At 47.7% G+C, this 23014-nt stretch overlaps 1 protein-coding gene across 5 annotated transcripts in view; it reads right to left on the bottom strand.

The window, feature by feature from the left end:
* Akt2 (AKT serine/threonine kinase 2) overlaps positions 1–13857 on the bottom strand; it is a 50859-nt gene extending 37002 nt beyond the window's left edge. For 2 of the 5 annotated variants that reach the window (XM_077105863.1, XM_076839108.2), the window contains exons 1-2: positions 13703–13857; positions 5328–5443 (exon numbers count right to left, since the gene is read on the bottom strand). The gene's annotated coding sequence lies outside the window, so the exon portion shown is untranslated. Of the gene's footprint in view, positions 1–5327; positions 5444–7750; positions 7936–12456; positions 13205–13702 lie in introns of those variants that run through there. The other 3 variants (XM_076839107.2, XM_076839110.2, XM_076839112.2) reach the window with 3 other exon arrangements.
* Positions 13858–23014: the final 9157 nt, after the last annotated feature.

Genomic DNA, 23014 nt, shown 5'->3' with positions numbered 1-23014 from the left:
CCAGGTCCTCCAGAACCTCATTTGTTTACCTATAAAGCTAGGGTCATTATGGTTCCTGCCCCTTTAGAGTGACCCAGGGCAAAAGCCAAAGTCCTGACAGGAGCCCCAGGATACTATGGGGTCTGCACTGTCCCCAACTGATTTTCCAAAGGCACTCCATTCCAGTGGCATCTGCCACCATAGCTCCTGAGCCACACCAGGACACCACCCCAGGGCCGCTGTGTGCCCTGCTCCCTCAGGGGACTGACCCAGTCTGTACTAAAATAATCTGATGTTTCTTAAGCTCCTATCTCTGCCTCCCCTTATCTTCTTTTTTTTTTTTTCTGTATCACTGCAGACTTACATTCTGTATATATTTACTTGTTTATCAGTTTATTGTCTCTCTGCTCTAGAATGTCAACACAGTGAGGGCACGAACTCTTGCTTATCTTGGTCACCGCTGAATTCCCACAGCCTTGCAGTGCTGGGCACACAGTGGGCACTTAACTAAAAACCTGTGGAATGAGTGTGTACAGAGGGAAGCCCCGTGCACAGCAGTAGTTCAAAAAACATTCCTTCCCTGCCACTAGCTACGTGCTCCCCCTTCCACACCCCCCTCGCCCCCTCTCACTGACCTGGTTTAGATGCCAGGCAGCACATACGGGTTCAGGGCAGCAGGGAAATCAGAGATCTGCATCTCCTGGAGCTGGTGGCAGTGGGCTAGGGACTCCTTCCTTGCTGTGCCTTACTGAAGTGGTGGCAGTGAGCCCCTCAGGAGCCTCTGTCACCTGTCCTCTTATCTGGGCCTTCCTATAGCTCCCCAGGACCTGCTCAAGAGGTAAAATTCAAAGGAAACTATCATGGTAGAGAGCGTTTGCTTATGGGAATAGGGGGCAGAGTGCAGGGAAGCAACACTCTTAGATGCTACTCGCCACTCTGGAAACTGGCCCATGGATTGTGAGGGCATTTCAGCAAAACTAATGAGCTGGAGAACATGCGAGTACTCGGAGGAGACTTTCCTACATAAGACTGTGCCGGGACTGAGTTTTTTTTGTTTGTTTGTTTGTTTGTTTAGTTGTAGATGAACACAATACCTTTATTTTTTTATTTTTATGTGATGCTAAGGATTGAACCCAGTACTCCACACGTGCTAGGAAAGTGCTCTATCACAAGCCACAACCCCAGCTAACCGGGGCGGAGTTCCAAGGCAGGACTCTCAACTTGGCATTAGTGACATTGGGGGCCAGGTAATTCCTATTGTGGGGGCTGTTCTGTGTACTTCAGGAGGTTCAGCAGCATCCCTGGTCTCTAGACACTAAGCCAATAACACTCTCCCCTGGTTGTGGTCAGCAAAAATGTCTTCAGACATCACCACTTGTCCCCTTGGGAGCAAAGCCATCTCAACTGAGAATCAGAGTTCTCCCTTCCAAGCACCAAGCAGGCCTGACCTGCTTAGCTTCTGAGATGAGATGAGAACCACAGTAATAGTAAAAATCTGGAAGCAACCGAAATGCCCTTGACAGGGGTCTGGTACTACAATAATGCTTAACATGACAACCCCACTAAGTTCAGCAAATGCTCAGGTAGCATCACCAGGTACAGGGCCCATTTAGTGCCCTGTACCTACCAATCCAACCCACACAGCAACACTACAAAGTAGACTTTTTACTACCCCCCCTTTTTTTTGAGAGAGAGAGAAAGAGAGAGAATATTTTAATATTTATTTTTTTAGTTTTTAGCAGACACAACATCTTTGTTTGTATGTGGTGCTGAGGATTGAACCCGGGCCACACATATGCCAGGCGAGCGCGCTACCGCTTGAGCCACATCCCCAGCCCACCACCTCCCCTTTAATAAGGAAATTGAAGAACTCAAGTGAAATGACTTGCCCCACAACCCAAAAAGGAAAGAACAGAACTGAGATGTGACCCGGGGCAGCCGGGCTTCACCTCACACCGTACCCTTTCAAGTTAGGGGGACTGAATTCAGGTCCCTGCTCCCCCACTTTATAACCTTCCCAAGCTTCAGTTCCCTTTGCTGTGAAACAGAGACATCAGCAGTTCCTCCACCACAGGCTCACACAGGGAGGTCTCAACACAGTCCTCCCAGCCCAAGGAGTGGGTGCCGCTACTCAGCAACATTCTCTGTGGTACCAATCCTGAACACAAATACCAGCCTGGCAGTACCAGCACTGAGACCTTCAGCACTCAGCAAAAGGCTTGATGCTTGGCAGAACTTATATTGTCACCCCTTTTTCTGAAACACAAACAGGTATCCACCACATTGCCTCCATTCTGATGTTACTGAGGGTGTAAGCAGCTCATGACCCATGCATACAATTCACCTATAGCATCCTTTCAGAAAACCAATGAGTTACAGATCAACAATGAGACTTACAGGGCACGGTGTCCTGGGCGTCAGGACAGGGAAAAACAGATCAGAGGGGCTGTGCTAACAGAGGCAGACTTCAGGATGTGGGAGTCAAGGCAGGCTCACAAACCAAACATCGGACTCTGAACCCCACTCTGCCATTTGCTGTGGGACCTTGGGCAAGTCACAGTCCCTTTCCTCATCTTATCCATATACTAGAGATAATAAGAGTGTAGGCCTCCAAGGCTGTGGCAGGATTAGATGAGCTAATCCACATGAGCCCTCCCAACAGAGCTGACACAGCAGCTGTCCAGCACACATCAGATGTTACGATCTCCTCTGGTAGGTGGAGACATGGGAACTTCACTTCCTACACTGTATATTTCTGAACATGTGAATTTTTACCTATTCTACCTCCTTGGTGAGAAGGTGGCGTCAAAGAGACTTTTCTCTTCATCACCCTCCCTACCCTGCCACCTACCCCATCTGTCTACTTGGAGCAGGTGGAAATGGGGACAGAAGGAGGACGTGGGCAGGCTGCAAAAGAAACCAGAACTAGAATAAGCACTAGAACAGCTTTCCTCGTCTTCTCTGCCTCCCCCCACCACACGCACCTTCCCCATACTGCCACTCAGGGCCTTACGAACCCACAGAAACTATGTCAAATTATTTTGAGTCTCTCTGGTCATGGTGCCTGGCCATGGGCTCCAAACAAACAGAGCACCAGGCCATAGCCAGCAGGGTCCTCCAAGAACAACTCTGACGCTACTCAGGCCCTCTCCTAGGTACACATCTAAGGCCAACTTGGAGACTGCCAGGGCCATCTGCCTCAGTCCCTCCTCCACTCTTCAGCCTCTTAGGTCAGTGGCTCTAACACACACAACTCCCTCTTCTCCTGGTCCCTTGAAGACTTTGCTTTCTCACTCCAGAGCCTTTGCACATGCTGTTGCCCTGACCAGCATGCTATTTACCCATTTTCATTTGCCTACTGCTTATTTCCTCAGGAGAGCAGACTCAGAGCTTGGCCTTCTCTCCCCTTCACCACACTTACCTCTAATGCCCAGCCACCTGGACGATTATCTGGGTAATGTGGCCTCCCCTGCTGGACTGGGAGCTCCACATGGCAGGAACAGAGTCTGCCCTGGTCCTCACTGTGTTCCCAGCCACACCCAGTAAGGGCCAGGCCCAGAGCTTTAATTCATTCCAGGAGCAGGTGGCAAAGAGAATCACAATTTTATAGCTCAGAGTTCTGCCACGTGAAGGTGAAACAAAAATCTTTCATTCACTCACTCCACAAACATGGCAATAACTGTATCAGCACTGTCTTGGCCACCAAGGATGCAGCAGTGACCCGAACAGAACCCCTACCATTAAGGAATGTGGGGATAGGCAGTAAAATAAACTCAGGAGCAAACTATACAATATATCCAAGATTGACAAATGTTATAGGAAAAACAGCCTATGGAGATAAGATGTAAAGGAACGTTAAGGGATTCCAACTTTATACAGAGTGATCAGACAGAGGCTCATGGAGACAGTGACGTCTGAGCCAAAACATGAGAGCCACATGGAGTCCTGAAGAAGAGCATTCCAGGGGCTGGGGAAGTGGCTCGAGCGGTAGCACTAGCCTGGCATGCATAAAGCCCGGATTCGATCCTCAGCACCACATACAAACAAAGAGCACCACATACAAACAAAGATGTTGTGTCCGCCGAAAACTGAAAAATAAATATTAAAAAAATATTCTCTCTCTCTCTCTCTTTTTTTTTTAAAAAAAAAGAGCATTCCATGCAAGGAGAAGACAAGCAAGGCCAAGAAGTGGGGTGCATGAGGCTCCACCAGGAGGTGGAGAGAGAGTAGAAAAGAGAGGGACAGGAAATATGGTACAGAGAAGCCTGGCTGGGCAGTACTATGGATGCCCCTGCGAGGGGTGTGCTCTCCATAGGAGTAAGATGGAGACCTGCTGGCCTGAGGTGGGCAGAGGGAGGGGGCAGCACATGGAACCATCAACATCAGTACAGGGTGCTGGTCTTCAATAGGCAGAGCTGTGTTGCAGTCTTCCTTTCTAGGAGCTGTACCCAGAATAAGCCCTGTGCACTAGCCTGACACTTCCACCACATGTCCCACGTGGGGACCAAAGAACCTGCATTTGACAGATAAGGAAATCAAGGATGAGATTAATTCCCCACAGACAGAGGGCCAGGACACAGTCAAGGAGACTGGACTCCTACTGTCAGACCCTGAGTCCTTGTCTACCTCTCTCTGCCTCCGCTCAAAAGATAAAGCCAAAGCTACTCTCTCGTTGCCTATGCCTCTGACCCCTGGGCAGCCCTCTCTTACTTACCACTCCAGTCATTCTGCAGAACTAAGCTGTCCCCAATACATACACAAAAACCTGTGTCCATTCACACACACTACAGGACCCCTCCAGACCGGCTGAATGGGCACCTCCCGCACACATGCTGTTCTGTGTCATCACCATCTGCCTCCCCACCCCCAGGGACCTCTGAATCTGAAGCAGGGCCTGGTGGCCTGAGTTCCTACCTTACCTCTAGGACACCTAAAAGCAAACAGGCAGGGAGTGACCAGGGCCAATATTTAGTAAGTGCTCACAAAGTGCCAGGCACACACTACTGTTGAATCCTCCCCACAATTCTGAGAGGTAGATAGTACAACATCCCTGTTATACAGATGAGGAGACTAAGGCTCAGAGAGAGCCACATGCACAAAAGCACAGTGAGCCCATGCAGGGGATGGGCTGAGCCTAAGTTGGAGGCACCCAACAGAACAGAGATGTGGTTACTGAGAGTCTGAACTGCAGCCTCGGCAAAAGAATTATGTTTTTATTTTTATTTAATTTTAATTAATTAAAACTCACACCTGGAGTCTGAAGTAGGAGGAGGGATGGGCCAGTCACCCCGCCTGGATAAGAGAAGCTCCCATGCTACAATCCCTCTCCAACACCCCAACCAGCTCACCTCAGAGAACTGGAGCAGGACTCGGAGGCCCAAACTCACACCTCCAGTTGACTCCAATCCTGACTCTACCACCTCCAGGCTTCACAGATTGCTTCTCTGAACCTTAGCTCACTCATCTGTAAAATGGGATTTAATACCATCAGACAGAGTATATATTTATGTCACCTCAAAATTTTTTTGGGACAACCCCGTGTTGTCACGGGAACGCACTGAGATGTGCCTTATGCACAGCTAGGGATAAGACCAGTGCCTGGAGAAAGCAGCAGCAATTACACAAAGGTGAACTCTGAAATCAAGGGCCACCTTGAGCCTCAGTCAGGGTCAGGGAAGTAGGAAGGAATCATCCAGATGACTTTCATCATGCCTACATTAGCTTGTTGAAAATATCATCTAAATGAAAACACAGATTTAAAAAAAAAACACAGATTAAAAAAAAGTAGACATTAAAAGGCCCCTGGATGCCAGCATGAGAAGCTGGGGGAGGGACCCTCCTGCCTCCAAAGCAGAACATGGCCTACTTCTTTGCCCTCACCCATCTTCTGAGCCACCACTTAAATCCAGCCAGCCCCCTCTCACACAGTGCCTCCCCACCTACCTGTCTGTCCCTCCTCTTGGGGTCCAAGTCATGATTCCTCACTATTGTCTGGTTCCTGGGCCCTCCCACCGTCCCATCTCCTGCTACATTGATCAACTCTATGTCACCACCATACCCAGGTCTCTCTCACCTCAGGGCTTTACCTGTGCCGACTCTGCCAGCCCACCCCTTGGGGCTTCCTGCCATGGCCTGCACGCTCCCTCCTCAGAATTCCCAAACCCAGCTCTATATGTTCCCATCCTCCATACCCTCTGATAGGCTAGGTACCATTCCGGGGCACCCAAAACTACACATGGCAGAATAGGGACTCAATAAATATTTGGTGGTAGACTGGAATACACAAATGACCAAAACCAGCCACGGGCTAGCTCCTGTGGCCATTCAGGAATCAGAATCAAGGCAGGGGAGGGATGTGCCTCCTAGTCTCCTCTCTTCTCCCAGCCTCTAGGGGTCTGTAGGGAAAGGATGTGCCAAGATCAGAGTTGCACAGGCAGCAGGGGTTAGAAAGAAGCAGTCACACCCCACCGCTCAAGCCGGCATCCAAAGGAGGCCTTTCCAGGATGACTGATGCCTACTGTGTGCCAACTGCCTAGGAGAAGAGAAAGCAAGAAAGAATTCATTACAATAACTGTGATGACCCCAGGAACATTAACCACAATATCTGTCAAAAGAAGATCTGGTCTTATAAAGGCAGGTAGAGCCAGATGTGATGGCACACACCTGTAATCCCAGCTGCTCAGAAGGCTGAATTAAGCAGGAGGATCCCAAGTTTGAGACCAGCCTGGGTAACTTAGCAAGGCTCTGTCTCAAAGTAAAAAATAAAAAAAGCCGGAGATATAGCTCAGTGGTATAGTGTCCCTGCTGGGTTCATGCCCCGATACCAAAAAGTGGGGGAGGACAGTTGTAACATAGATGGAACTGGGTCCAAATTTTCAGTCACTGACACTGACTGATCTAATGTGTCCCTGTACCTCTATCTCCTCCCCTGTAAAATGGGGAGATAATAGTTGCACTGAGTTCCCAGGCTGTGGGACAACTAATGAAGGGAGACACATTCAGCTTCGGAGCCATGTTCAGCATAGAGAGGCCACTCAGCTAACAATTCTCAATAACAACACAGATAGGCTATGTAGCTTTCAGTTCTGCAGTTTCCCATCTACAAAATGGGGTGACAACATTGTCCACCCCCAAGGCTGCCGTAAAGGTTGTAAACTAACTGGCTAACTGGCATGGGATACTTATTGCAGCTCAGGGTGGGGCCCTCCCAGGTGAGCGCCTCAACTAACAGATCCCCCACTCTTCCAAGGCTCCAACTTTGAACTCACCCTGCCAATAGACAAGTGCAGGCTGGCTGTCCCCAGAGCCCTTCTCTACTCTCAGATGCCCATCAACCCCAGCCTCCCTTCCCAGAAACAGCAACTCAAGTAAGTCAAGCACTTTCTCAAGAGGATGATGCTTTCCAAGGCTGGACTTGAACTTTTGATACTCCGGCCTCAGCCTCCCGCATATGGGGTCAGTGCTCCCTAACACCTTAGCTCCCCAAGCCCTCCTACACCCCGGCTAGGCAGGCCCTTCAGAAGTAAACCAAGGTCCCCAGGGTTCCATGGTAACTAAGGGGTGTCAGAAGCAGAGTTCTCTGCCATTAGTTGTCCTCAGCCTGGATTATTAGGCAGTCCAGGCGAGGTGAGGGCAGGCCAATAACCCACCAGTCAGTGAGGAGCCTGAAAGCAAGCCAATAAGGGGAACAAGGCAGTGGCAGCAGCCCCAGTTCATTAGGAAAGAGCCCACAGGGTGGCAAGCAGAGGAAGGCTTGGATTTCTGGCCTCACCCTTAGAAACAACATCTGTAGACAAGCTTCCCAGGCAGGGCGGCTGGGCTCGAGGAACTTCCTACAGGAACCTCTGACATGGAGTCTCTCCTTGGCTGGCCCTGGCGTGCTCAGTGCACTCAAGAGCACCCAGGCCCTACTGTGGGTGCTAAGCTGGCAGTGGGTCCTGTCCCAATGGGGCCAGACCAAGATCCCCACTCTGTCCCCTCCCATACTCGCTCCCTCCCTCCCTCCCTCCTGGTGCTGCTCCGGAGCTGTCTCCCCAGCTGGGCCTCTCGCTGCTTGGCTGGCTGTCCAAAAGAGCCTGCCACGGAACCACCCCACCACGCAGCCCAGAGGCCTGATGGCTGAAGGCCTTGCTCTGAGAGCTCAGGAAAGCTGGAGGCCCAGACAGGGGTGTTCCTGGTCCTTCAGAAGCCTGAGATTAACTGCAGAAGACACTCCTTCCCATTCCCACTTCCCAGGGGATTTCTGGAACCCCAGGAGGTTTCATCTGAGGGAGGCTCTGTTCCATCCAGGATGATACTCCAGATCAAGCCTCAGAAAACATCAGGGGTCAGGCCCACCTAGGGTTACTGAGCCTCTTCATGTGCTGGAGAGACCCCCCGGGAGCCAGACCACCCAAATTCAGCACCTGGAACCAACACTTCCAGTTGGGAGACCCAGAGCAAGTTAGAGGGTCTCACTGCTGTCAGGTGGGAAGTGGAACTGATTCCTTAAGTCTGCAGGGTCTTCACCTAGGTCATGCTATGGCCCCTTCCACAGCACTCCATCACTGCCAGGGGAGGCCACCCTTGACTATTCAGCTAAAGCAGAGTTAACATTCCCACCCTTCCTTCCCCTGATGCCCACTTATCTTGCCTTTATAACACCAACCACAACCTGATGTGGCACTGCAGATCCACAGGCTGGGCACCTGTCTTCACTGGAGGGTGCCCCAGGAGGCCTGGTCTTTTCAACTCTCCAGCAGCACTGAGCATATCACAGGTCCACAAGCTGAGCAGAGGGCACGATCTGCAGCAAGACTGTTTCTATCAATGTCTGCAGTTCTGCATTATTTGCCGTCCACCCAGCTGGCTGCGTTAGGGAGGGGTGGGTGGAAAAGCCAGCCCATCGCCCCTCGCCTTGCTCCCCAAAGGTAACAGCCATGGGCCCTAGGGAACACAGTGTGAAAACCACAGAAAAGGGAGGTGACCATTGGGCCTCTGCCAGTCGTAAGGCAGTGATTCTGCTCAAGGGGGAAGTGGGAGGCATGTGAAACTCCCTGCCCAGCTCAGTCAATGTACCCGCCTCCAGGGAGAAGCCTGAGAACCTCTCATGGTGGAAGTCACCTTCTAACTAAAATTTGCCCAGGCTGCTCCAAACTCCTCCTATGGCAGTCTACCAGGATCTGAGGGAGCTAGGCCCTGCCTGCCCTGCTTGCTTTAGCCCCTGACTCCCCTCATGGGCTCTGCCCAGTCACACAGGCCGCTGTGAGGTCCATTCCTGCACCTCACCCAGTCGTCCTCCCTTTGGACCCAACCACTGTGGGTGCCCCCACCTGGAAGGCTGTTCCTTCACTGATTCCACAGGACCACCTGCCTGTCTGATATCAGCTCCCAGGTCCTCCCTGCCACCATGTATAAGGGAGCTCCCCATAAGTCTCCATCATCTAATCTGAATTTGCTGCCTGGCATCTAAACTATTCCATGCTTAGTCACCTGTTTTACACTGTTCTCCCTCAGTTTCACGAGGTTAGGAATTTTGATGAGTATACCCCCATATCCCCAGTACCTAATGCAAGGCCAGGCAGAGTAGAGGCTCAATAAATGGTGGTGGATGAATGAAATACTTTCCCAGCTCAAAGACCTCAGGATAAAATCCATACCTCTCACCTGGGTCCCACAGGTTCTTCCAGGACTCTCCCTACCAACTCCCACCCTTGGTGTCACTCTAGGAGCTATGGTGGAGAGCTAGGCATAGTGGCACAAGCCTATAATTTCAGTGACTTGGGAGGCAGAGGCAGGAGGATCACAAGTTTGAGGCCAGCCTCAGTAACTAGGTGAGACCCTGTCTTAAAATAAAAAATAAAAGGGGCTAGGATGTAGCTCAGTGGTTGAGTGCCCTGGGTTGAATTCCTAATGCTACCATTAAAAAAAAGAAAGAAAAGCACATGGAGAAGGGTAAGCACACAGCCTGACATCTAGAAAGATCTAGAATGTTTATCTAGGAAGGTCTCAGGGCAACAGCTATAGGTAAAAGAGAGGGGGCCTGGGAGCTGCGTTTGTCAGCTTTTACTTGATTGTATGCCCACCACACACCATTTCTGATCTGGAAAATGGAGATGCTGATGCAAGACCCGCCCTCTTCCTAATGTTTTCTGACATGGTCCTATGAACTAGCAAGGGCCTTCAACGACCTAGCAGGAATGATAAAAACTAGAACTGCTGGCATACCTGGGGGTGCATCTGTCTCTGTCATCTGTCCTAAGTAGAGAGAAGAGGAAGCAGTTACTGCAGACTTACTATTCTGCCCACAGAGTTTTAAATGCTTTCCAGAAATGAACCCACTTAGCCTTCCCAATAACCCTATCGGGTGAGACTCATGTCATTCCCATGACATGAATGATGAAACACTCTCCAAATGGTAGAGGATCCTGCTCAAGGCCACACGAGAAAAGGTGATAGGGCTGTTGTGAACTCTGCTCAGAATTGCTTCAGCGCAGCTCTTCAGAGGCTGGCAACCAGGTTATCAAATGTCTGGATCCTGGCTGGGGCAAACTGGGGCCTGGATCCTGGGACGCCAGAGGGGATGCAGGGTGGAGGGTGGGCAATGCAGGATGCCTCAGTCCTGCACATAGTAATACAATCGAGGTCACCAACTGGGACATCCACAGATCCAGGTACTACGGTAGGTACTTCTCAGGGATTAACTCACCAAATCCTCAAAACAGCCTGAGGTGGGGGCCTTTCTGAGTCCACTGCCTGGAGATGTGTGCTGTATCCTAGGTAACTGCCAAAAAGTGACACTGCCAGAACACATACCCATGCCCATGTCCCCACCATTCCTCTAACAGGTCCCCAGTAGTTGTGTCACCACCTGCATAGTTCTCTTGCTGAATCCTGCTCCTAGCACACATCTGCCTAGGCTAAAAGAAGCCCTAGCTCAACTCCAGGAAGACACCAAGTTTCCCCAGCAAACCCAGAAATGCTGGACTCCATAAGCAGGAGCCTTCATGGCAATCCAGGCTTAGGAGTAAAGGGAAAAAAATGCCTAGGGCGGGGCCAAGGGGACAGAGACCCACTTCAGCATGGAACCTGCTGAGCAATGATGTGTGTGCAGCACCAGGGTATAACTACCTGGGGTTCCAACCCCAGCCTGGCCTCCCAGGGTCTGGTAAGACCTAGGGGAAGGCAATTCCTCCTCCAATCCTTCTATGCACAACACACACAAACACCAAATAAAGCCCCAAGCCCAGTGCCAGGCAGGGTATCCACTCACAAAAGCCACTACCTGTAGGCATGGTGGCACACACCTGTAATTCCAGCTACCAGGAAGGCTGAGGCAGTAGGATTACAAGTTTGAAGCCAGCTGGAGAAGGAACTCTGTGAGACCCTGTCTCAAGTTAAAAAAAAAAAAACTTTAAAAAAAGGACTGGTGATGTAGTTTGGATATAGAGCACCCCTGGGTTCAATCCTCAGTATGGCCAAAAAAAAAAAAGCACTGCCCAGTTACCAATTACTCATTGACAAAAGGAGCACTGTGGGGGGAACATGAGCCGAGAGTTTACATCCCAACTACACCATTTCCAGACCTTAGGGAAGTGGTTTCGCTTCACAGTGAGTGCCTCATTTCCTTATCTGTAAAATGGGCATCACCCTACCTTATTCACAGAACTCTATAAAGTAGGTATAACAATAGATAAATTTTGAAACTTAAATGAAGTCTCTTAAATAAAGTTGCGTGACCATATGTGCAAAACACCTGTCACATGTCCAGCATGGAGGCGAATGCTCAATAAACACTAATTATCCACTCACTCTGGAAATGGTGCCTCTCTGTACCTCAGTTTCCTCATCTAAAAGTGCCTGTCACTCTAGAACACTAGTGTTCAGCAAGTTAACCTACGTGAACTATCCTTAACATAACGTGGCACAGAGAATTCACTCATTTAATGTCAGGCATCAATTTCAGGTTATTTTTTTTATTGCTGTTAACCCCATCCGGTGAACCCTCTAAAAGTTAGTAGGAGGAGAAGACTAGAGGAACAAACCCTGAGTGTAGACTAACCCTAGAGAGCACTGCTTCACATGACTCCAGGATCTTTCTCTCCAAGAACCATGACCCATGGAGGCCAGTCAGCTTGAAAGCCACCAGCTATAGACCACAGGCAGCCATCTGCCCCCTTGACCATTCATCAGCCCAGTCAGCAGGATCAATCAGGGACTTCAGCCAGTCCAACCAGAAATCCAGACCCAGGGCAAAGGTTATAGGGCAAGTCAAGGTCACAAGTTGGCCTAGGGAGCAGTGGCCACACACTTTTAGAGCTGTCTGCTCCAAACACCCATCCAGTGACTACAAAGAGAAACCAAATCTATAAAGGATCTGACTGTCCCAAACCTTTCAGAGCAGCATTTCTCCCTGAGCTCTGGACCGGGGCACCCCCCATTCAGGTCCCCTTGGCCTATGCGGAGAGGAACAGCTGGGAAAACAGCTCTCAGCCTCACCGTGAGGCCAACTGTTATCACCAAACTGGTAGGAAGCATAAACATGACTGGCAGCTGGGCTGGTAACCAGGAGACATAAACACCAAGGTGGTGCCAGGATGGAGGAGCTTGCAGTGGTGCCCACCAAGGATGAACTCAGGCAGGACAAACTCTGGCTGCTTCTCTGGGAAGGGAAGAGTGAATAAGGTTGAAAAGGAGCCCAATCAGAGGTCCTAAGTGCTCCAGCCCAGGCCTCTGCTAAGCCCCAATTCGTCTTCAAATAAAAGAAAAAGAATCTTAGAATCCTAAGGATCGAGATGTCCCCTGCTACCCTGCCCTAGGGGAGAGTGTCCCTCCAAACACTCCTTTCTCCCAAGTCTTAACAAGCAGGTCCTGGGGCAGCTCCTCAAATATAAGCCCAAGACCCTCTACCCTCCCTAATAAGGAACCTAAGGCTCAGAAAACTTACGTGATTTCTAAGACCTATTACCCCCACTCCCGAGAAGGAAAAAATTTGCCAAAGGATGTCCCACACACCTTAAAAAGAAATAATCTGAGCAGATTCTGAAGTCCTGAACAAACAACACCGTGGTTCAAAGGACCCCAGTAACCATCAGTTCTCCCCAAAATCATTAATAAAAGTTCAATCAAGAGTGAGTTCCACGTAAAAACCCACCACTACACATTAAATACGGAAAGCAGAAGCTCCTTCTCACCACTCGGTATCACAGCTCTATCAAAATACACCCCTAAACACCCACCTGGCCCGTCCTGCCCCCTGTTCCTCGTCCCCCCTCCCTCCCTGACCCAGCTCCCCACCAGGCCTCGGTGGTAGGATCCAGACGGCCCCACTACTGACACACTTGGTACAGGCCCCTCTCCAGAAGCCCCACTCCTCTAAATGCACTATAGGAACGGCTCTTAAGCCCCCAAATAACACAGTCCTCGACACGAGACCCCATGAGCCCCCTCAAGGATTCGGTCCACTCCGGTTCGGCCCTCAGCCCCTCAGGGGTTCGGCCCTCGCAGGCCTGGTGAGCTCCCCCAGCCGCCACAGCTGCGCAGCTCGCCACCCCCGCCCCTAGCCCCTCTGGGCTAGTCCCCCCGCCCCCGCGCAGCCACCCCCACTCAGTTCCGGAAGGGGGGGCTCGAGGACTCGGTCCCCGCCCGGCGGGCAAGGGTGGTACGGCCCAGCGCGGCACCGCGGGGGGCCCGGACGCGACCATCGCGGGGGGGTGCGCTCGGGGACACGCGCTGGCGCACTCACCTGTCACCGGCGGCCGCCCAGCCTCTCCGGCGGGGCTCTACCCCCGCCCATCGCCACGCTGCGCTAGCTACAGCTCCTTGTGTTTTCTGGCAGCGGCAGCGGCAGCGGCAGCGGCGACGCCTTCCCCGAGCCAGGCCCAACGGCTCGCGCGGCGCGGCCCCCCCGCCCCCTCCCCCCAGCCCCCGCTTGCCGCCCCCTCCCACCCCCTAGCCGGAAATACCGCCTTCTCCCGCCACAAACAGGAACTGACGTACAAAGAACGAGGGATGGCCTTGGACTGGGCCACGGCGCAAGCGCAGGGAAGGGAAGGAAGCCGGCCCACAGCCGGGCGCCTGCGCTCGTTGGGCAGTTTGGGTCGGTGTGGCTAAGAAAAGGGGCTGGCTTGGGCGGAATGGAAAGGAGAGGTAGGGCAGCGCAGGCGCCGTAGAACTCGGACGCCTGCTTTCTCTAGAGGCCAGCCACAGAGAAAATTTCCCGGCAGCCCCCGGTCCTTATTTACGTACGCTTTGATCTGCTCGGCTCTCGCCTGTACTCCTCGTTCCGAGGCTCTTAAAGAGCCCAGGAGCCGGAGTTGGAAGGTTCTTCTTTTTCAGCGTGCCAGTCATGGTTGAGCTCAGGCTCTGAAGCCACACAACCCCAAAATTTGAGTTTCCTCTTTTTCAGTGACTGTGGGCAGACGGTTTTCTGTGCCTCAGTTTCCACATCTGCAAAATGGAAACAATCACAGTAACATCAGTGGGCTGTTGAACAACTTTAAGTAAACAGAACGATTTTTATCGATATGACAATCTCTCATTCCAAAATCTATATTCAAATAAATATGGGCTGTATATCTTTTTTTGTGGATCAACTTGGGCCCACAAAAGTCTCAAAATCGCCCTTCTAGAAAAGAGATTTAAACAGATCGCGGCCCCATGTATTTGCTAGTGTACCAGACAATTAAAAGACCTCTGGCTCCCAGTCCCTTCTCATCGTTTGGGAGAGGATTGCTACCTTCTGAATTTGGGTTTCACCCTGCCAAAAAGCTTGGCAAGTATGCACCGGTGAGCGAGAAAAATGGCTCCAAGCTCTATCCTGGTCCACCTCTGTGAGAGGGTCTCAGGCAAGTCTCACCCAGGGCTAGGCTTTAGTTTCTCCAAAGGTCAACTAATACTGGTACTAGCTCTTAGTTAAGGGATTTCCAACTTGGAATTCGCTTGCTCCTCTGTATTCCTCTATTCCTCTTTTCCTTTCTTTTTCTTTTTTTTTCACCAGGGATTGAGCCCAAAGGCACTTAACCACTGAGTCCACATCCCCAGCCCTTTTATTTCTTGAGACAGGGTCTCACTAGGTTGCTTACAGACTCACTATGTTACTGAGGCTGGGTATGAACCTGCAATCCTCCTGCCTCAGCCTCCCTAGCTGCTGGGATTACAGGCATGTAGCATCACGCCCAGCTGTGTTCTTAATTTCTGAACTTCCCTCCTCAGGGTTGATAATTCTGACCAATGCCTCTGAGATCTCTAACCATTTTGGTATATTACTGTCTGGTGACAAGTCTGTCTCACAACACAGGGAGCCCCCACGAGAGGAGAGACCAAGACTCTCAATCATCACTGTGTACTCAGCACTGCCCCTGCAAGTCCTGCAGGGAGTGGGCTCTTAAGGAATATTTAAGAATTAGCTCTGGGGCTGGGGTTGTGGCTCAGCGGTAGAGCTCTTGCCTAGGACGTGCAGGGCCCTAGGTTCAATCCTCAGCACCACATAAAAATGAATAAATAAAGGTATTGTGTCCAACTACAACTAAAATAAATAAATAAATAAATAAGAATTAGCCTACTCTAGACCAGTTACTGTGGCCTACCCTCTTCATTCTCATCAGTGCCAAATAACTCACAGCCCATCGTTTCCCTACCTCTGAGTCTCCCTGGGCTAACCCTTTTAGGGCACCTGGTGAATTACAACACACTAAGACCTCACTGAAACTTTCCATGTGCTTATGTATAAACTCTTTGGGGAAACCTGTCATGAAGGACAATGCCTTTCAAACTATTTATTTGAAGACCTATTACACCCATGTGTAGAATTTCAGAATAATGAAACTAGAATAGCACCAAATGTATTTACCCTCATGTTCGGTACACTCTAATATTTAATATTCTTTTTACTTTTTCAATATTGAGACCTTGCTGAACTTATTTTATGAGCCACTAATGGGTTTGAACCTTTCTATTTGAAGATGGGCAGGTTCTAGTCACATCTTTCCTGTGTTCTTGTCAAAATAACTTTCCTTTTCTGGACTTTGCCTTTCCTTATTGGAAAATAGTATTAATGGCATTTATTTAGCATTTGTTATGGCCAGGTTCTGTGTCTAATACATTCCTACTGATGCTACCCATGGCTATCTACACAGTAATCTTGAGGATGAAGTGCAATGGTTAAAGGGTTAGCTCAAGTTCCCAGGACAATTTAGGGATAGAGATAGAGACTCAGACTGTCAGATACCAGAGCCTGTGCTTTTAACTCACATCATGCTGGAAAACAGAAAGTACAGGCCCTACTTCTGGGCCCTGTTCTGCTTCAGCAAACCACCTAATTATTGTTTGAGGGCCTCAGTCTTTCAATTTCAACATCAAGGGTGATGGAAGAGAAAATTCCCTAAAACCCAAATTTGTTCTTTTCCCTCTAATCTAGTCTATGAACTCCTGCCCATAACTATAAACATGGGTTGCACATACATTTTTTGGAGGGGTGAGGAGATTTCAGATGAAATCTTGATTAACCACAAAAAAGATTAAGGATCCTTCCCTGAGGGATAAGGAGGGTATTTTCTCAAAGCCTCCTACTGTCCCAGGAGAGAAGAGATCAGGACCCAGAGCCTGTTTCAATCCTTGCCACAGAAAACAGTTTCCCAATGGTGACTGGACAAGCTGCATGGATCAGCCCCCAAAGAACCTCTTAGCCCCAATCAGAAAGACTCGCACTCCATCCCTGTGAGGTCTAGGGGTCAAAGCCTGGCAGTGGTGGAGGATGCCATTAGGAGAGAACCTTCCCTTCCCTTCTACGTGGGCAATCAAGAGAGACAACCAGGAGGAATGAGAATCCCCCCTTTCTCACCCTAGTAAAGCGTTGAGGGGTTGCGGGGAGCAAGTCCATAGCGTTGATCAGATTCTTGAGTCTGGAACTTTTCATTTTAATTTAAAATATTTTAAAGAGGTCCCCATGTTATAAAGAATCATTGAAACAATATCTTCAAATCCCCAGCCAGAAATCACTAAGCTCCCCCAGATGCTACTGTATTGGGAAGATCTTTTTTAGAGTAATGTTATGTGTTTGGCAGAAGTACAGATAAGCCTCAGGGATTATGTTGGTTCCAATTTCCTCGTTTATAAAATGTTTCAAACTCTTTCAAAATTGTTAATAGAAGACACCATGCACATTGCTTCATTTCTTTTTTCTTTCTTTGTATGGGGTATTTAACCCAGGAGGATTTTACCACTGTGCTCCATCCCCCAGCCCTTTTTGAGACAGGATCTCACTAAGTTGTTTAGGGTCTCACTTAGTTGCTGAAGCTGGCATTGAACTTGTGATCCTCTGTCTTAGCCTCCCAAGTCACTGAGAGACAGGCATGCATATAATGCCTGGTTTTGCACACTCCATCTTGTCATACATCAGAGATTCCCAGTTTAAGCAACTGTGCTAGGTTGATGCACTTTAGTGCAGACTTTTGGGAGGAAGTTTTCTCAACTATCAATAAGACTGAACAACGTGCTTCAGAGACACAGATGGCTTCCCATCCATGTGGAATAAGAATCAAAGATTTTACCATGGCCTCAGGGCCCTATGCAGGCTGCCCCTGCATGTTTTTAACATCACCTCAAACTACTCTTGCCTGGACCCATGTTGCAGACACACTCACCTCCCCTGGTTCCTGCAGAAAGACAAGCTTGAACACGGACTGGTCCCTCTGCCTGAACTCTTCATTGTTCCCCAGCCCCATCCTGATCCTTACATGATTGGCTCCTTACCTTTCAAGACTCAGTCCAAATTTCACCTCTTAACTTTAGTTTGGTACCCCAAATCTGAAACAGCCTTGCTGTTACTATCTTGTTAGCATGTTTGAATCCCCTGTACAGATGTAACCCTAAAAGATACTTTGTTCATTTTGTAGCTGTCTTTTCACAAACCACTATACAAATATGCCTGTAAGGGTGAAGGCCTTGTCTTGAGCATCATTATCTTCCCAGCCCACAGTACAATGCCTGGCACAGAGTCAGGACACAGGGATCAAAATATAGTTTTTGACTGAATATGGTTTTAATAAGGTTAAAGCTCTGTACTGGTCTAATTTTTATTATACATCTGAACTGGTAAACTCCTGAAGAATTGAAATGAACAGTAAAGTATCTTCCCAGCCTTTATTGAAGAATTTCCATGTATCAGGCACAGTATTAGGAACTATATCCACATTTTTACTTTTTTTCTTTCTTTATTTATTTATGTTTGGTATTGGGGATTGAACCCAGAGGTGCTTAACCACTAAGTCACTTCCCCAGCCCTTTTTAATATTTTATTTAGAGACAGGGTCTCCCCGAGATGCTTAGGGCCTTCCTAAATTGCTAAGGCTGGCCTCAAACTTGAGATCCTCCTGCTTCAGCCTCCCAAGTCACTGGGATTATAGGCATGCACCACCACATCCAGCTCCACAACATCTTTACATGTTCTTTAGGCAGAAGTCTCTAAGGCTGATTTTGCAGAAGTAAACACAGACCCAGAGAGGGGCAATCCCCTGCTAAAAATCACACAGCCAGAATGTTGTGGCTCCCAGATTATCTTCAAAGATATCTCAGATAAAGCCCAACCTTCTACCTGCAGCATCGGATTTCTTTATGTGTGTCCAGATTTGAGATATAGCAAAGTCTCCTTTGTGTTAAGCTAAAGTAGGTAATTTTAAAACAGTGAAACACCTAAAAGTCTACCCTATTATGAAAAATTAAAATATCAACCATTTTTTTTTTTATAATGACATCAAGAAGGGAAGCCGGATGTTGTGGCACTTGCCTCTAATCCTAGGTTCTTGGGAAATTGAGGCAGGAAAATCTTGAGTTCAAGGCCAACCTGGATAACTTTGCAAGAGCCTGCTTTATAATGAAATAAACAGGGCTGGGATATAGTAGAATGTACAATACCCCAGGGTTCAATCCCCAGTACTTCAAAAACAAAGAAAATAATTTCTCAGATACTGGAATGATTTATTAACTCTATTCACACTACTGCCACAAGATGGCACCACACAAGCTGGCCATCCCTCCTTGAACCTACTGACTAGGTATCAAGACTGATTTTTTTAAATATATGTATTTATTTTTTGGGTTGTAGTTGGACACATTATCTTTATTTATTTTATGTGGTGCTGAGGATTGAACCGAGGTCCTTGCACATACTCAGCATGCACTCTACCACTAAGCCACATTCCTAGCCCATAGGTGTCAAGACTTTCTAGAGCAATTGTGGGGACCCTTGTCCCCTCCCTGTTACTTCAACATTCACTGTACAAAAGGAAGTTCTTATATGACACCTAAATGCAACACCTGATTCTAAACTGTATTCTAAGTCGGAGGGGGAATAACAATAAGGAACACTCTTCAGACGGATGATGAAATTGGAACAATAATTATGAATTTGAGTACCGTTTCTATGTTAAATTTATTTTTCTTTTTGTTCTGTTTTGTTTGTGATGTTAGGGATGCAGCCCAGAGCCTCCACCATGCTAGCTAGGTGAGTGCTCTACCATCCAGCTACCTCCGCAGTCCAATTTCTTGATTTTGATAGCTGTGCTGTGCTTATGAAAGAGAATGTTCTTGGACTGGGGGTGCTCAGTGGTAGAGCACTTGCCTAGAATGTGCATCAGCTCTGGATTTTTTCCCTAAATGCCCCCCAAAAGAGAGAATGTCCAAGGTAAAGGGAGCATGATGTTCTCTGACTTAACTCTCAAATGTTTCAAATCAGGACTTGCATACAAATGTAATTGTTTCCTTATGCAGGGGAGAATTGCCAACAGTTAAGACAAGCAGCGCAAATTGTAAATAACTAACCAATCAGGGTGTAGATTTGCTACTTTTCTTTTTTTCTCTTTATTGGTACTCCAGATTTAACCCAAGGGCTCTTAGCCACTGAGCCACATCCCCAGCCCTTTTTGGTTTTCATTTAGAGACCAGAACTCACTAAGTTGCTTAGGGCCTTGCTACGTTGCTGAGGCTGGCCTTAGACTTGCCCTCCTTCTATCTCAGCCTTCTGAGTCCCTGAGATCACAGGTGGGCACCACCACACCTGGCTTGTTCCTGCCTCTTTTCTAAACATTTACAATTATATTAAAATAAAAAAGCTCTCTCTCTTTTTTTTTAACAGCCTATAAGAATGTCATTAAAGTGTTCTTTAAATGGTGGTGCCAATGCCAGTGCCGAAAACCATCAATTTCAGAGATAAAGCTAGATAGCTCTATGTGCCTGCCACAGCTTTAAGCACTTCACACTAATGGATTCATTCAATTCTCATAACCATTCCATGAGGCAGGTGCTATTATTAATCCTCCCATTTTAGTGCAGAAGAAATTGAAACAGAGAGGTTGAATAATTTGTTCAAGATTACACAGTTGTAGAGCTTAGGTTCTTAATAATAATACACTATCCAGAAGGCCAATCAAGGCAGATGCAGGCTTCAGAAGGCTGAGGCAGGAGGATCACAAGTTCTAGGCTGCGGCAAGATCCTATCTCAGGGAAGGCGGGGGGCGGGGGGAGATAAGAAAGCTCGGGATGTAGTTCAGTAGTAGGGTGCCCCTGGGTTCAATCCCCAGTACCCCCCCCCCCGCAAAAAAAAAAAAAAAAAAAGCCAAACAAGGGGCTCAGTGGTATGTGGGCTTAGCACTTGTGGGCCCTAGGTTCAATCGCAGCACTAAAAAATAAAAATTAAAAGGTAAAGAAGACCAAATAGTTGCCAGAATATGTGATACTGGGGCTATTGCTAACCACAGTACAAAATATAAAGGGATAGAGAAGGCAGCTATAGGGGAAAACTTTGCTAAAACAAATGTAGGTTGATGTGTTCTGAATCTCCTGCCTCAAATGCACATTTAATCCATATCGTTTAACCAAAATAACACAGTAGGAAAAATAAAATAAATAAAATAGGGAGATAAGGTGGCTGCTAAGTATGATGTGATTGAGCCCACTAACCATTATTATGGAGGAAAAATCAGAATGTTCCTCAAACAAATCTGGTTATTATCAATGTCCACTTTTAAATACACAAATGGCATAAATTCAAACTTATTTTTTAATAAGTACTTTTTAGTTGTAGTTGGATACAATACCTTTATTTTATTTATTTATTTTTATATAGTGCTGAGGATTGAACCCAGGGCCTCTCATGTGCTAGGCCACCACTGTTGAGCCACAACCCCAGCCCCATAAATTCAAACTTATAAAGCATAGGTACACTTCCCTTTGACCTTTACAATTTTACCCCTGGGCATTTAGCCTATGGGTATGTTCACACATGAACAAAATATAGCGTGCATAAGAGGCACTGTCTCTAATAGCAAAGTATCAGGAAACCAACCATCTAAGTGTCCACAGTATAATGACAGTTAAACACACCATAGTGCGTCCACTTGAGGGAATACTATGCAGTTATTTTAAAAGGAAGTTTTTTTCCAATAAGCATACTAAAAGGCATTTAATAACATTTAAAATTATTAGCCATCAGGGAAATAAATACATATCAAAACCACAATAATAAGCTACCATTTTGTACCAGGATAACTATAATAAAAAATTCATCCGGTCACAGTGGCACACGCCTGTAATCCCAGCATCTTGGGATGCTGAAACAGGAAGAGCGGAAGTTCAAGGCCAGCCTCAGCAATTTAGTGAGGCCCTTAGCAACCTATTGAGAACCTGTCTCCAAATAAAAAGTGCTGGAGATGTGGCTGAGTGGTTAAGCACTCCTGGGTTCAATCCCTGGGAAGGAAGGAAGGAAGAAAGAAAAGGAAGGGAAGGGAGAGGAAGGAAGGAGGGAGGGAGGGAGACAGGGAGGAAGGAAGGAGCTCACTGGTAAAGCACCTCTGCATTAGATCCCCAGTATCCCCCAAAAAAGTTCACTAGGGATAGAACTTAGCATGTTAGCATGTGCTTAACATGCTTGAGTCCTGGGTTGGATCCCCAGCACCACAAAAACAAAACAAAAAAACTTAAGTAATAATAAATATTGGCAGGCTGGGGATGTGGCTCAAGCGGTAGCGCGCTCGCCTGGCATGCGTGCGGCCCGGGTTCGATCCTCAGCACCACATACAAACAAAGATGTTGTGTCCGCCGAAAACTAAAAAATAAATATTAAAAAATTCTCTTAAAAAATAATAATAATAAATATTGGCAAGAATGTAGAGAAATTGGAACCCTCATATACTCCTGATAGAAAGGTTAAAATGGTCTAGATTCCCTCAAATGGTTAAAAACAGAATTACCAATGAACCAAGAATTCCAATCCTGGTATCTGGCCAAAAGAATTAAAATAGTAGCTGGGGATATAATTCAGTGGTAGAGTACTTACCTATCATGAGCAAAACTCTGGGTTCCATCCCCAGAAACCACCCCCCCAATACATACACACTCAAATTGAAAACGCATCCAAGATAGAGCTGGGCACAGTGGCACACGTCTGTAATCCCAAAGTTTAGGAAGCCGAAGCAAGAGGATCGCAAGTTCAAAGCCAGCTTCAGCAATTTAGTGAGGCCCTAAGCAACTCAGTCAGACCCTGTCTCTAAATAAAATATAAAAAAGGTCTAGGGATGTGGCTCAGTGGCTAAGCACCCTGGGTTCAATCCCTGGTACAAAAAAAAAAAAAAGTCCAAGATAGGATGGATGGCACATGCCTAGAATCCAGGAACTTGGGAGTCTGAAACAGGAGATCACAAGTTCAAGGCCAGCCTCGGCAACTTAGGGAGACCCTGTCTCACAATAAAAACTAAAAAAGGCTGAGGATATAGCTTAGCGGCAAAGCACCCCTGGATTAAATCACCAGTACCACAAGAAAAGAAAAAAGTACAACTCACACATGAATACTTATAGTAGGGGCATTGTTCATAATAACCCCAAAGTGTAACAACCCAAACTGATGAATGGGTAAAAAAATGGTGATATACATTCCATACAATGGAATATTATTCAGCCATATAAAGGAATACATGCTAAAACCTGAATGAACATTGAAAACATGCTACATGAAAAAAAAAACATGCACAAAAGGCCATATATGGTACAATTCATTTGTATATGT

This window comes from Callospermophilus lateralis, chromosome 18 (genome assembly GCF_048772815.1).
Source record: "Callospermophilus lateralis isolate mCalLat2 chromosome 18, mCalLat2.hap1, whole genome shotgun sequence".
In the NCBI taxonomy this organism is placed as follows: Eukaryota; Metazoa; Chordata; class Mammalia; order Rodentia; family Sciuridae; genus Callospermophilus; species Callospermophilus lateralis.
This window is presented reverse-complemented; position numbering and strand designations above follow the sequence as displayed.